At 39.1% G+C, this 12,362-nt stretch overlaps 1 protein-coding gene across 9 annotated transcripts in view; it reads left to right on the top strand.

Moving 5' to 3' along the window:
• Nucleotides 1-12,362, top strand: part of TPK1 (thiamin pyrophosphokinase 1) — a 335,076-nt gene that overhangs the window by 63,904 nt on the left and 258,810 nt on the right. The window lies entirely within an intron of this gene.

The raw sequence follows: 12,362 nt of genomic DNA, 5'->3' as shown, positions 1-12,362 counted from the left end.
AACATTTATTGTTGCACATATTATGGATATATTGAATTTGTTTTGTATATTAAAACTATAATTAATCTTTGAAAATCATTTTGTTTTGTGTGTTTTCTAAGGGCCATATTTTCTATCGTTTGTTTTTAAGGTAGAAAAGATTTAGTGCTTAAATTAAAAATGGAGGGGGATTGAAATATGTGGTTCCTTATTCAAGACTAAGCCCAAAATACAGGTTTCAGAAATTGTTAATCTCTCTGCAATTTGAAACATTGTTCTAGACATTGTTACCTTTTATTTCCAAAGGTAATTCTTGTACCTCAAGCCATGATACGTGCTTGGCCCCTAGCCCCGGCTTTTCATTTTAGAATTTGTATTTATATAATGTAATATATAAAGGTACCGTATATACTCGAGTATAAGCCGACCCGAGTATAAGCCGAGACCCCTAATTTTACCACCAAAAACTGTGAAAACCTATTGACTCGAGGATAAGCCGAGGGTGTAGTATACAGCCAGCCCCAAGTGGTATACAGCCTGCCCCCCTAATGTATACAGCCAGCCTGCCCCCTCATGTATACAGCCAGCCTGCCCCCTCATGTATACAGCCAGCCTGCCCCCTCATGTATACAGCCAGCCTGCCCCCTCATGTATACAGCCAGCCTGCCCCCTCATGTATACAGCCAGCCTGCCCCCTCATGTATACAGCCAGCCTGTCCCCTCATGTATACAGCCAGCCTGTCCCCTCATGTATACAGCCAGCCTGCCCCCTCATGTATACAGCCAGCCTGCCCCCTCATGTATACAGCCAGCCTGCCCCCTCATGTATACAGCCAGCCTGCCCCCTCATGTATACAGCCAGCCTGCCCCCTCATGTATACAGCCAGCCTGCCCCCTCATGTATACAGCCAGCCTGCCCCCTCATGTATACAGCCAGCCTGCCCCCTCATGTATACAGCCAGCCTGCCCCCTCATGTATACAGCCAGCCTGCCCCCTCATGTATACAGCCAGCCTGCCCCCTCATGTATACAGCCAGCCTGCCCCCTCATGTATACAGCCAGCCTGCCCCCATGTATGTTGAGCACATTTAAAAAAATAAACTTAATTCTCACCTTCCAGCGATACTCACCCCCGATCCTCTGCGGTGGCTCTCGATCCCCGGCAGCGTCTTCTGTCTTCTCTTGCCGGCGGCGCTCACGCCACACACCGTCACACCGCCGCATCATAGTAAGCGCCGGCGGGGAGATCGCATGGACGCGACTCCTCCTGCAAAAGAAGACAGCCACACCCGGGATCGAGAGCCACCAACGAGGATCGGAAGCCGGCGCCGTGGATCGGGGGTGAGTATCGCCGGAAGGTGAGAACTAAGTTTATTTATTTAATGTGCTGAACTTCGGGAGCCGCTGCCGGGTATCGGGAGCCGCCGCCGGTGGATCCGGGCACCGGAGGGTAAGTATTAAAATTTTTTTTTTTTTATTGACTCGTGTATAAGCTGAAATTTTTTGTGCTGAAAAGCTCGACTTATACACGAGTATATACAGTAAGTGTATTTATGTGCTAGTGAAAGGAATCTGCAACATCTCATTTATCATAAGGAAATCTTGCGCAACCACTTACTTTTTGGGAACGTCATAGATTATGTTTTGATAATCTACACTTTCCAATTATTCAAAAAATGTCCTTTGAGATAGATGTTGTGTGTAACTTGCTGAAGAGAATTCCTAAGGACGGATGGAGTGAGTACAGAAAGCTGATGGCTGTTTGTGTTGACTTGCTGAAGAGAAATCAGGATGCTCATTCCCCTCACCCCACTCTGTTAAGGAGACTTATGCCAGACTCAACACTGAGGGAAAAAACAGATGTGACTCGCATACGTTGATTTGCATACATGTGAGATAACAGAATGTGGAGGAACAATTTAGGGATGGCTGCTCTGCTTTCTAAAGCAGTTTTTTAAAAATGTTAATTTAGGGGCGATTAAATTTATGGACAGGTTACTTTTAAGTGTATATTAATTCTTTGGGGTTTTATTTATTGTCTGTAACTAAAATTTTGTTTGACATTGTGTCAACAGTTCTGTACAATCAACAAAAATATAATCAGATTGTGAGAGGCTATAAAATTCTATAAAATTTACTTGTCAAAAATAAAAAAGACTATCGTAAAGAGAGATTTCAGGAGACATATGTATTCACAGCAGCATGAAAGATATTGCTCCCATTTGCCATATCTGCCATTTGGATATAAAGATAACCCTAAAAGAAGAATAAAAAGCAACTTCCATTTGTATGGACAACCATAAAGGTATTATGACCAGGCCTAGTTTTGAAATTGTATAGAACTATTCTTTCTCCCAAATGAATAATTAAAGTGTATAAATACTATATTTCTGTGAAAGTCAGCTGAATATTACTATTCCATTTACTACATGTCACAGCCTATCAATTACTTTCAGAACCAAAATCAAGAGAGCTTTACTCTAGGCCCCATGCCTACATTACTGAAAAATAAGGACAGTTGTGAAGTAAGTAGCGAAAACTCTATAAGAAAGTCAAAATCTAATAAACATAGTAGTGGTTTATGGAAACATTTGGGGAGGTTTAACCCCTAGGGGACTCAGCATCTTTTAGCCTAAAGGACGCGGCCCCATTTTTCAAATCTGGCCTGTGTCACTATAAGTGGTTATAGCGTGGGAACGCTATGAGATATCCAGGGGATTTTGATTTTGTTTTCTCGTGACACATTGTACTTCAAATTAGTTTAAAAATTTGGATGAAATCGCTTGCGTTTAGTTATGAAAAAAAACAAAATTTGGCAAAAATTTTGAAAAATTCTTTATTTTCAACGTTCTAAATTCTCTACTTTTGATGCAGATAGTCAAAGCACCCAAATAAATTCATAACTTACATTTCCCAAATGTCTGCTTTATGTTGGCATGGTTTTTTAAGATTCTACATATTTTACTAGAATGTTATGAGGCTCAGAATTTGGGTGCCATTTTTCAAATTTTTTGTAAAATCGCCAAAACACGTACTTAGATGGACCTGCTCAACTTCTAATTGACACTGAGAGGCCTAAATAATAGCGAGACTCATAAATTACCCCATTGTGGAAACTACACACCTCAACGTATGAAAAACCACTTTTAAGAAGTTTGTTAACCCTTTACGTGTTTTATAGGGGTTAAAACGAAACGGAGGTGGAGTCTGCAAATTGTAATATTTTTTCACAATACACTCATTTTGGGTGGAAAATTAAACATTTAAAATGGATTAAATTAAAAAAGGCTCCACAAAGTTTGATACCCAATTTCTCCCAAGTACAACGATACCCTATATGTGGTGGTAACCTGCTGTATGGGCGCACGGCTGGGCATAGAAGGGAAGGAGGCGCCATCCAAATCAGATTTTCTATGTCACATTGTACAGGCTATAATTTTTCTTTTTTTTAATGTGGACCTATAGGGGCTTATTTCTTTTGCCACATGAGATGCACTTTTCTGGTATGTAATTTTGGGGCATCTACAGCTAATTGGTGAGATTTAATTAACTCTTTGTTGGTGGAGGAAATGAAAATCATCAATTTTTAGGAAAATTTTTATGTGGTTTTTTTTTGGCCGTTAACCATACCATAAAAATAGTATATTATTTTTATTCTATGGGTCGCCACGATTATGAAAATACTTCATTTATATATATTTTTTTACCATTTTTACTGAATAAAAAGTAATTTGGCAAAATTGTTGTTAATTTTAGCATCACCGTCTTTCATATGTATAACTTTTTTATTTTTCACCTCACAAATCTGTTTAAGGGCTTATTTTTTGCAAGAATGATTGCTCTTTTTAGTGGTCTTATTTTAGATTGCGTAACTTTTTAAAATCACTTTTTTTAGAGCATTTTTAAAGGGCATTAATAAAAAATCATCTTTTTCAGAGAGTTTTTTTAGGTTGTTTTTTACGGGGTTCACTTTGCGGATCTAATAACAATTCTGTTTTATTATACAGATTGTTACGGACGCAGGGATACCAAATATGTGGGGGTTTTGTGTATTTTATTCAATTGTACTGAATAAAAACTAATTTGGAGAAAATCTTATTCGTTTTAGCATCACCATCTTTTTATATGCATAACTTTTTTATTTTTTGGCTGACAAATCTAGTTAGGGGCTTATTTTTTGCAAGAACAGTTGTTCTTTTTAGTGGGCTTATTTTAGAGTGCATAAAATTTTTTAAATCACTTTTTAGAGCATTTTTTATAGGGTATTAATTAAAAATTATCTTTTTTCGGAACGTTTTTTGCGTTTTTTTCCTCCGGCGTTTACCGTGCGGGTCCAGTAACAATTCTGTTTTATTATGCAGATTATTACGGAACGCGGCAATACCAAATATGCAGGGTTTTTTTGTGTTTTTTTATACTTTATTAAGTGTTTTTATGGGAAAGTGACATTTTAGGGGCTTATATTTTATGTATTTATTTTTTATTTATTATAATGTGTAGTGTTAACTGTTTTTGCATTTTTTTTACTTATACATACTTGAACTTGAACCAGTGATGCTCTGATCACTGGTTTAAGTCCAATACACTGCTCTACAATACTATTCTATTGTAGAGCAGTGTAAACTGTCTGAGCAAGCTTGCGCATGCTCAGACAGTTTGCAGTCAGACCCGGAAGGGGTCTGGCTGCCATGGAGACCGGGCAGCTCAGGGGCACATGCCAGTCCTCGGAGCTGCCCGGAAGAGGATCGGATCCCCCGGTAAGCGGCACGGGGGATCTGATCCACAGCAGGAACACCCTTACACGCCGCGGTCATGCTTGACCGCGGCGTGTAAGAGGTTAACAGCCGCGATCGGAGTCGGCTCCGATCGCGGGTGTTACAGCGCGGTGTCAGCTGTGATAGACAGCTGACAGCCGCTGCTTCTGGTACCGGCTCCGTTCGTGAGCCGGTCCCAGAAGCTGGACGTTATACTACGTCCCGGTGCGCTAAGCATCTAGCCCCGGGGACGTAGTATAACGTCGTGGTGCGCCTAGGTGTTAAACATCGGTACTGGATGGAGTGCAGTGGAGAGGAATAGTATCACAATATTCTTCAGGAGTATCTTAAACACCAATATATTTAGAGACTCTGTGAAATCTACATTCAGTTAAATTAGAATTTATTGCAACTGTTTATGTGACTGTGTTATTTTGTCATATTTGTTTGTATCACAGCTTTGTATATATACTTACTCACCTTTGGTGCTGTTTGTGACTGAAACACCACGCTGGGGCCAGAAGATGCAGACCTGGGGAAGTTAATTGTTTGTTTTTTTTATTAATACGGTCCCAGACAGGGTACTTGAACCTGTGGGTGAATTATTGTCTTAAATCACACATACAAATTCAACTAAATGAGTTGTAGAGATCTAAATTTAACCCCTCAAGGATGTAGGGTATTTTCGCTCATTTCTCGCTTTCCATCTTCAAAAATCCATAACTTTATCATTTTTCTCTGTACAGAGCTGCGTGAGGGCTTATTTTGTGCGTAACAAATTTTACTTTCCAGTGATGTTATTTATTATTCCCTGCCATGTAGTGGGAAGCCGTAAAAAAATTCAAATGTGGAAAAATTTAAAAAAACGCGTGTGCGTTTGTGGGCTCAGTTTTAACGACTTTCACTCTGCGCTCCAAATAACACCTCTACTTTATTCTTTGGTTCAGTAGGAATGCGGTGATACCAAATTTATACAGGTTTTATTGCGTTTTAATACATTTTTAAAAATTAAACGAATGTGTACAAAAGAGAAAAACATTTTTTTGCCATCTTCTGATGCTAATAACTTTTTCATACTTTGGTGCATGGAGCTGTGTGATGTGTCATTTTTTTGCTAAATGAGTCGACGTTTTCATTGCTACCATTTTCAGGACTGTGCGACATTTTGATAATTTTTTATTACATTTTTTATGTCATGTAAAAAGGTGTTAAAGTCACGTTTCGGACATTTGAGCGCCATTTCCCGTCTCGGAGGTCACCGCCGTCAATAACCGTTTTCATATTTTGATAGATCGGGATTTTGGGACGCGGCGATACCTAATGTGTCTGTGATTTTTACTATTTATTATATTTTATATCTGTTGTAGGGAAAGGGGGGTGATTTGAACTTTTAATATTTTTTTCATTTTTTTAAACTTTTTTTTTTTCACTATTTCTTAGACCATCTAGGCTGCATTAACCCTAGATGGTCAGATCCTTCCTACCATATACTGCAATACAACTGTATCGCAGTATATGGCATTTCTGCTCACTATACATTACAATGAGCCACTTGCTCATTGTAATGCATATGCAGAAGCCATTCAGCCTCGGGTCAGACAAAGACCCGAGGCTACCATGGCAACCAATCGCCGACCCCGATGATGTTCAGGGGAGCGACGATCGGAGGTAAGATGGCGGCTTCCAGATGGCATGCTTCCAGTGCCGCCGGCAAAGTAAAGGTTAACACCCGCGATCGGTGCAAGCACCGACCGTGGGTGTTAGCGATGGGTCTTTGCTGCGATATGCCCGTGAGCCCTCTTCATACACCCTTCACAGCTCAGTTGTGGATATAGCCGCCATGGAGCGTGAAGGGGTTAAAGAAAATCTTCCATGAAAATCAAGCATGAATAAACCAGGGCCACGTACTCATAGATCCAGGCGCCATGGTGATTTTATATTTGTTTTCCATGGCCTCCTTCCTTCAGAAGGGCTCCTGGAGTTATCAGGACCCCTTTGTACTTCAGATTCACAGGCTGTTACAGTGTGCAAGGAGCATTTCCCCATCCTACTTTGTGCTGCAACTTCCTCTTCTTCAGTAAGATTTACATCGGGCAGAGGGAGGGGGAAGAGCTGAGGGAGTAATGGAGGGGGGAGACAGTGTAACAGCCTGCGAAGCTGCAGCATGGACTGGCTCTTTTAACACTCCCAGGAGCCCTTCAGGTGATCATGTGACAGGTAGAGTAATTGATATGCATTGCTGATAGAAGCGATGTCAATTAATTGTACTCCAATTCTCACAATTATATCTTCCCTCCTAGAGGGTACTGTAGCTTGTCATTGTACAGTTGTGTTGCCTATTTCTCTTAAGGTCCATTTATCAGTTCTTATATATATTTGACTAAACTAAGGTGGCGTTCTCAGGGGTTTCGGGGCTAAGTTAGCAATGAATACTAATTACTCTACCTGTCTATATCACTACCAATAGATCCCTAGTTGAGCACTGATTACAATAAAAAGCTATATTTGAGTGATGAAAAGGTTAAATTCACCATAACGGCAATTGGTGTTTCTAAAAATGGACTAAACCCCTTAATAAATGTGGCGCAAGGCATTTCAAACCATTTTTTACTCCATAAATTTAATAAATTCTCCCCATAGTGTGCAAAATGTACATGTAGGGTACAGTACAAAGATATGTATGACATCCCAACCACATGTACAACTGTATTACTTTATGAACAAGAGGCTGCTGTAAGCATATCACTTAATGTTGATAATAGAACTTGAGAAAGATGACAACCCTCACAATTATAGACAGCAAATAGAAGGAATATCTGCTAAAAGTGATATGTTTCCCAACTTGGTTTTAATTTATAAAATTTTTAATTCATGACACATTTTCTTGAATGCAGTTGCAGAAAAATTAAGAGATGGAACATTTAATAAGATGTAGAATTTTAATATCAATGAGCTCACCAGAGACTAAAATTTAATGAACTACCACATTAATGGCATCAGCAATATCAAATACCGTATTAATCACTATTTAGCTGTGTAGTGCCCTTTACTAGGCTTGTTTTTAAATTAAGGTATGATTGAACTTTCTGGTCTGTATAAATCTCCAAAAACACTTTAAAGGCATGATCTGTGTTAGGTGTCGGGTAAGTAAGCCCCTTATATCATATATTGTCAATAGTGGCTTTTCAGCAGTTATATCTTATTGTAATGCTGTCTTATCTTTGACGTTAATGATGTTACTTCTGCAAAGAAATCCCCTACCAAATTAGCAATTGTTATTATTAGCAAGTATTATTAGGTTCAAGCTTTTATCAAATATACACTGTTCAAAAATATAAAGTGAACACTAAAATACCATATCCATGATCTCAATTAATGAAATATTCCAGTTGCATTTCTTTATTCATTACATAATAAAATGCATTGAGAACAATGAAACATAAAAATGATCAATTAAAATCTAAATTAATATCCCATGGAGGTCTAGATTTTGGAGGATAATCAAAGTGGAAAATCAAATATTCTGGGAAGCGGGGAAAATATTGATGGTGGTGAATTTAGTGAAAAAACGAAATTTTCTTGTGCAATTTGCACATTGTCATACATGATGTGGAAAATATACAGCCGTACTGTTGTATGGCAGTATATGGTGAGCTCAACCTAGGGTTAATGTAGCATAGTGGGTCTAAAAAATAGTTAAAAAAAATAAAATAAAAAAAAAACCATAAAAATATAACAACAGTTATTCCTGGCGTTTAACCCTGTAATGGAAAATGGCGCCAAAAGTTGAAGATGCCACATTTTTTTCCATTTTGCACCATATAAAAAATGTAATAAAAATGAATGAAAAGGCCATACAGTCCTCAAAATGGTAGCATTTAAAGATGATCTCATCTCACAAAAAAGGACACCACATACAGCTCCGTACACTGAATTATAAAAAAAAGTTATTAGCGCTAGAATATGGCAAAATGAAGTTGTTTTTTTTGTACACAAGGTTTTAATTTTAAATGGCACAAATGTGTTTTTTCACCAATTTCATTGTATTAGAAATATTTATCCTGCTTCCAGGTACAGGCCTTGGAATATTAAATACCGGCACTATGAACTGCAATTTGTTACGTAGAAAACAAGTCCGCACAGAGATCTTTACATGGAAAAATAAAAAAAGTAATAGATTTTTAACGGTGGGGAGTGAAAAATGGAAATGCAAAAACAAAAAAATGGCCTGGTCATTAAAGGGCATCTACCACTACATCTATGTAAATGAGCCTGAGGGGCTCCTGGCTCCATAGGTGTTAATGTGGCCTGGAGTCCCTTAGGTTCATTTGTATACAATCCATCCTAGTGGTAATGTTCTAGTGGTAGTTACATCTAAAAATATTTTATTGCATCATTATTCTAAAGTGAATCTAGATTGCTAGAAAATGTAACATTAGATTCCCTTCAGCATGATGTAGAAATCTCCCAATTAATCCAATTCAATTTCTTGCCTTCTGGTCTGTCATTGCCAAAGATGAGGCACTGTATTGAAGTGACAGAAACTCACAGCTTTAGAGAGGTTAATCACAATTGTAAATTACATTACATCTGATTCACAACATGTTCCTCCAGGTTCACTTAATTAAAGCATGTAAGCTAGTCATGCAACATTTTGTTATATGAAAGACTGTACAGTTAAACTTGCGCACGTCACCAGGAAAATATTAAAAGACTTGGGCTACATTCACACTGGCATGTGCCCGCACGGGGTAGGAGGACGGGGTGAGTGCTGCTCTCCCCTGCCCCTCTCCATAGAAAATGGTAGCCGCGCGGCGTAGATACGGCCAAAGATAGAGCAGGGTCTATCTTTGTGTGGGTATGGTGAGCGCTTGCGCCATACCCATCTATGGGGGACATATGTACGGCCGCAAGATTGCGGCCAAACATGCGTTCCACCAACAGTCGTGTGAATGAGCCCTTAATGGCATACTCCACCAAACTTTATACTGTAGCTTTCACCATCTCTTTAGCTGAGAAGAATATAGAAGAAAGGATTCTATAAAACATAACTATTAGATCTGCAATTTGGAATATATTATGATCATATTTGATATTTTTTTAAGCACAACATATGTACACTTCTTATTTCTGCTATCTGTGGTTCAATATTTAGTTTATAGCGATGCACTAACAACCTTTTAGCCCTCATGAAAGAATCCATGTACTTTACTTGCTATAGAACCTGTGTTAACCTTTTCCTAGCTAGTCCTGTGGTTTTTGTACATGGATTCAACAACACCTCCTGCCTGTGTCAGCTGTCTGTCAGCATTCAGGTTTCCAGAGATGCTACACAGTCTGTAGGTAGGTAGGGGAACACACACATTCAATATGCATATAGACAAAAAGCAAACTAACCACAGCAAACTCTTTCATAGTATTAAGAGATCATTGTGGGCTTTGTAAAGCAGAACAGGAATAAAGCTCTCATGCAGCATGCATTAACCAGTATAAGTAGGTAAAAATCAAAGCCTGACACCTTGTATGATTAAGTTTTGATCTTATACTAGTGGTGACATTTAAATGCAGGGCCGGCGCTATGGGTAGGCAAAGGTGGCAATTGCCCAGGGCCCCATGGAAGAGGAGAATCTCTTCTTTCAAATGAATCTTGAATTGTGTTTCTAGGTGCTATGGATCCAGAGATATTCAGGTTTAAAGTGAGAATATCAGGTGCCATTTTTATATATAAATATCACTTCTGACGGAAGTTTAACAGTTATTATCTCCCTTTTCCTAAAACATAGAAACACATATTTAAATTCATACAAAAGAGGAGACTCTCTTCTTTCATAGGAAAAAAGAAGTGAGGTTCTATGTGTCACAGAGCCAGAGATACAACCCCCTCAATTGCCCCCCCCCCCTCCAGATTCTTAGCCATCAGCTGCAGGGAGCATTTGCTGCACACAGGAGCTGCTGCACCTCACAGATAATGGAAATATTCACTTTGTGTTACTACATTTTGAGAATGGATAATATCAACTAATATTCATGTTTTTAACCCTTCTCTATGCAGAACTATCGAAGAACACACTTTGGGCCACATGTATCAATCGTTTTTTTTCTGTTGTTTTTGGGCCTTTTCATTCAGGCGCACCGTTTTTGTGCCATTTTTGCCAAACTAGCTGCGCAGCAAAAATAACCAGCTTTCCCTCATCTATCTTACCAATCCAGATGTTTTGCTGCGCCTAATGATATTCATCACTTACGACTTTTCATTTAGGCGCAAAAATGGGCGCAAAAACACTCCAGCCCGAAGGTGGCGTTAACTGAGAAGAAAGCACTGAGCCCCTTTGCAGAACAGCTCATTTCTAGCAGCAAAGCTCAGCCAGACACTAGAACAGATCATACAGACATTAGATGCTCTGCAGACAGGAGCTGCAGACTCTATTTACAGTTCATCACCTTCTATTTACAAAACATTCTGCAGAATCCTGAGCTCAAAGCAAGAGAGCTGAGAACGTTGCAGAATGTTGCAGATACTACAGACAAGTGCCCCCCATGTAATTCTGCACAGTATCACCAGTGTGTCTGAGGGGGATACTGTACAGAATTACAGGGGTGCAGCAGGAGATCAGCACTGGGGGATCCCTTCCAGGAGAAGCCCCTGCTGAGGAGATCACTGGGTGCTGGATGTCACACACCTGGGTGCTGCTGTGAGTGTTATCTTCATTCTGGGCTGTGGGAGAAGCAGAGAGGAGCTTGTAGCAGGATCACATGTAAGTGCCTGAATGTAACATTGCGCCAAAACTGTGTTAAAGTGATTAATAAGAGGCAGGAAATTACCTTATCACAGATGGTTGTAGCTTGTGATAATTCTGGCAAAACAGTGCGCCCAAATTTAGGCGCAACTACTACACTTAGGCGCACAAAAGTGATAAATGTGGCCCTTTCTCTCTTATTCCCTTTTATTTTGTGATAGTTTTTTCTTGTTGGGAAAATTGACTGATATGATGAACATTCAATCCTCTTCACCTAATGTGACTACACCGTGACCAGAACATGTCCATAAAGTTATATGTAACACCAAAAACATACACATGTTCTGGAATAAAGTTTTTATATCACACCATCCTCCATTATTTACACCTGACGTTCTCACTCTCATTCTTATGAAGCGCGGAGGGTTCTGTTATTGTGCAGCTAATACAATGGCGCACATCTAAAAGTGACTTTTATTATCTAATTAGAGAGGTTTAGACTGTCTAAAAATGTCTAGCTGAAAAGCAGATATCTAGTTATTACAGTTTTAGTGATATTATGTGGATTTATTTATGTGAACATATCAATAGGGCACATTTGTGAACTCTACACATGTCCATGCATTACATTTAGGAGATGTGAAGGTAAATATTTTCTGTTTGGATCAAATTTTTTGCCATCAAAGTCAAATTTTAAGTATTTTTTTTAATAAAATGTTTCAATTTGAATCAAAATTGCATGAAGGCGCCTATGTCTATAAACTCTTTGATGCAATTTTGAAAATGGGGCAAGTGTCTGCTTTCAGAAAATATCGGTCCCTCTCCCCAATGAGTCTCACAGTCTAATCAACCTACCAGTAATTTTTTGGAGTGTGGGAGGAAACCGGAGGAC

This window comes from Engystomops pustulosus, chromosome 5 (genome assembly GCF_040894005.1).
Source record: "Engystomops pustulosus chromosome 5, aEngPut4.maternal, whole genome shotgun sequence".
Classification (NCBI taxonomy): Eukaryota; Metazoa; Chordata; class Amphibia; order Anura; family Leptodactylidae; genus Engystomops; species Engystomops pustulosus.
Note: the sequence above shows the minus strand (reverse complement) of the source record. Positions and strands in the feature narration are given on the sequence as shown.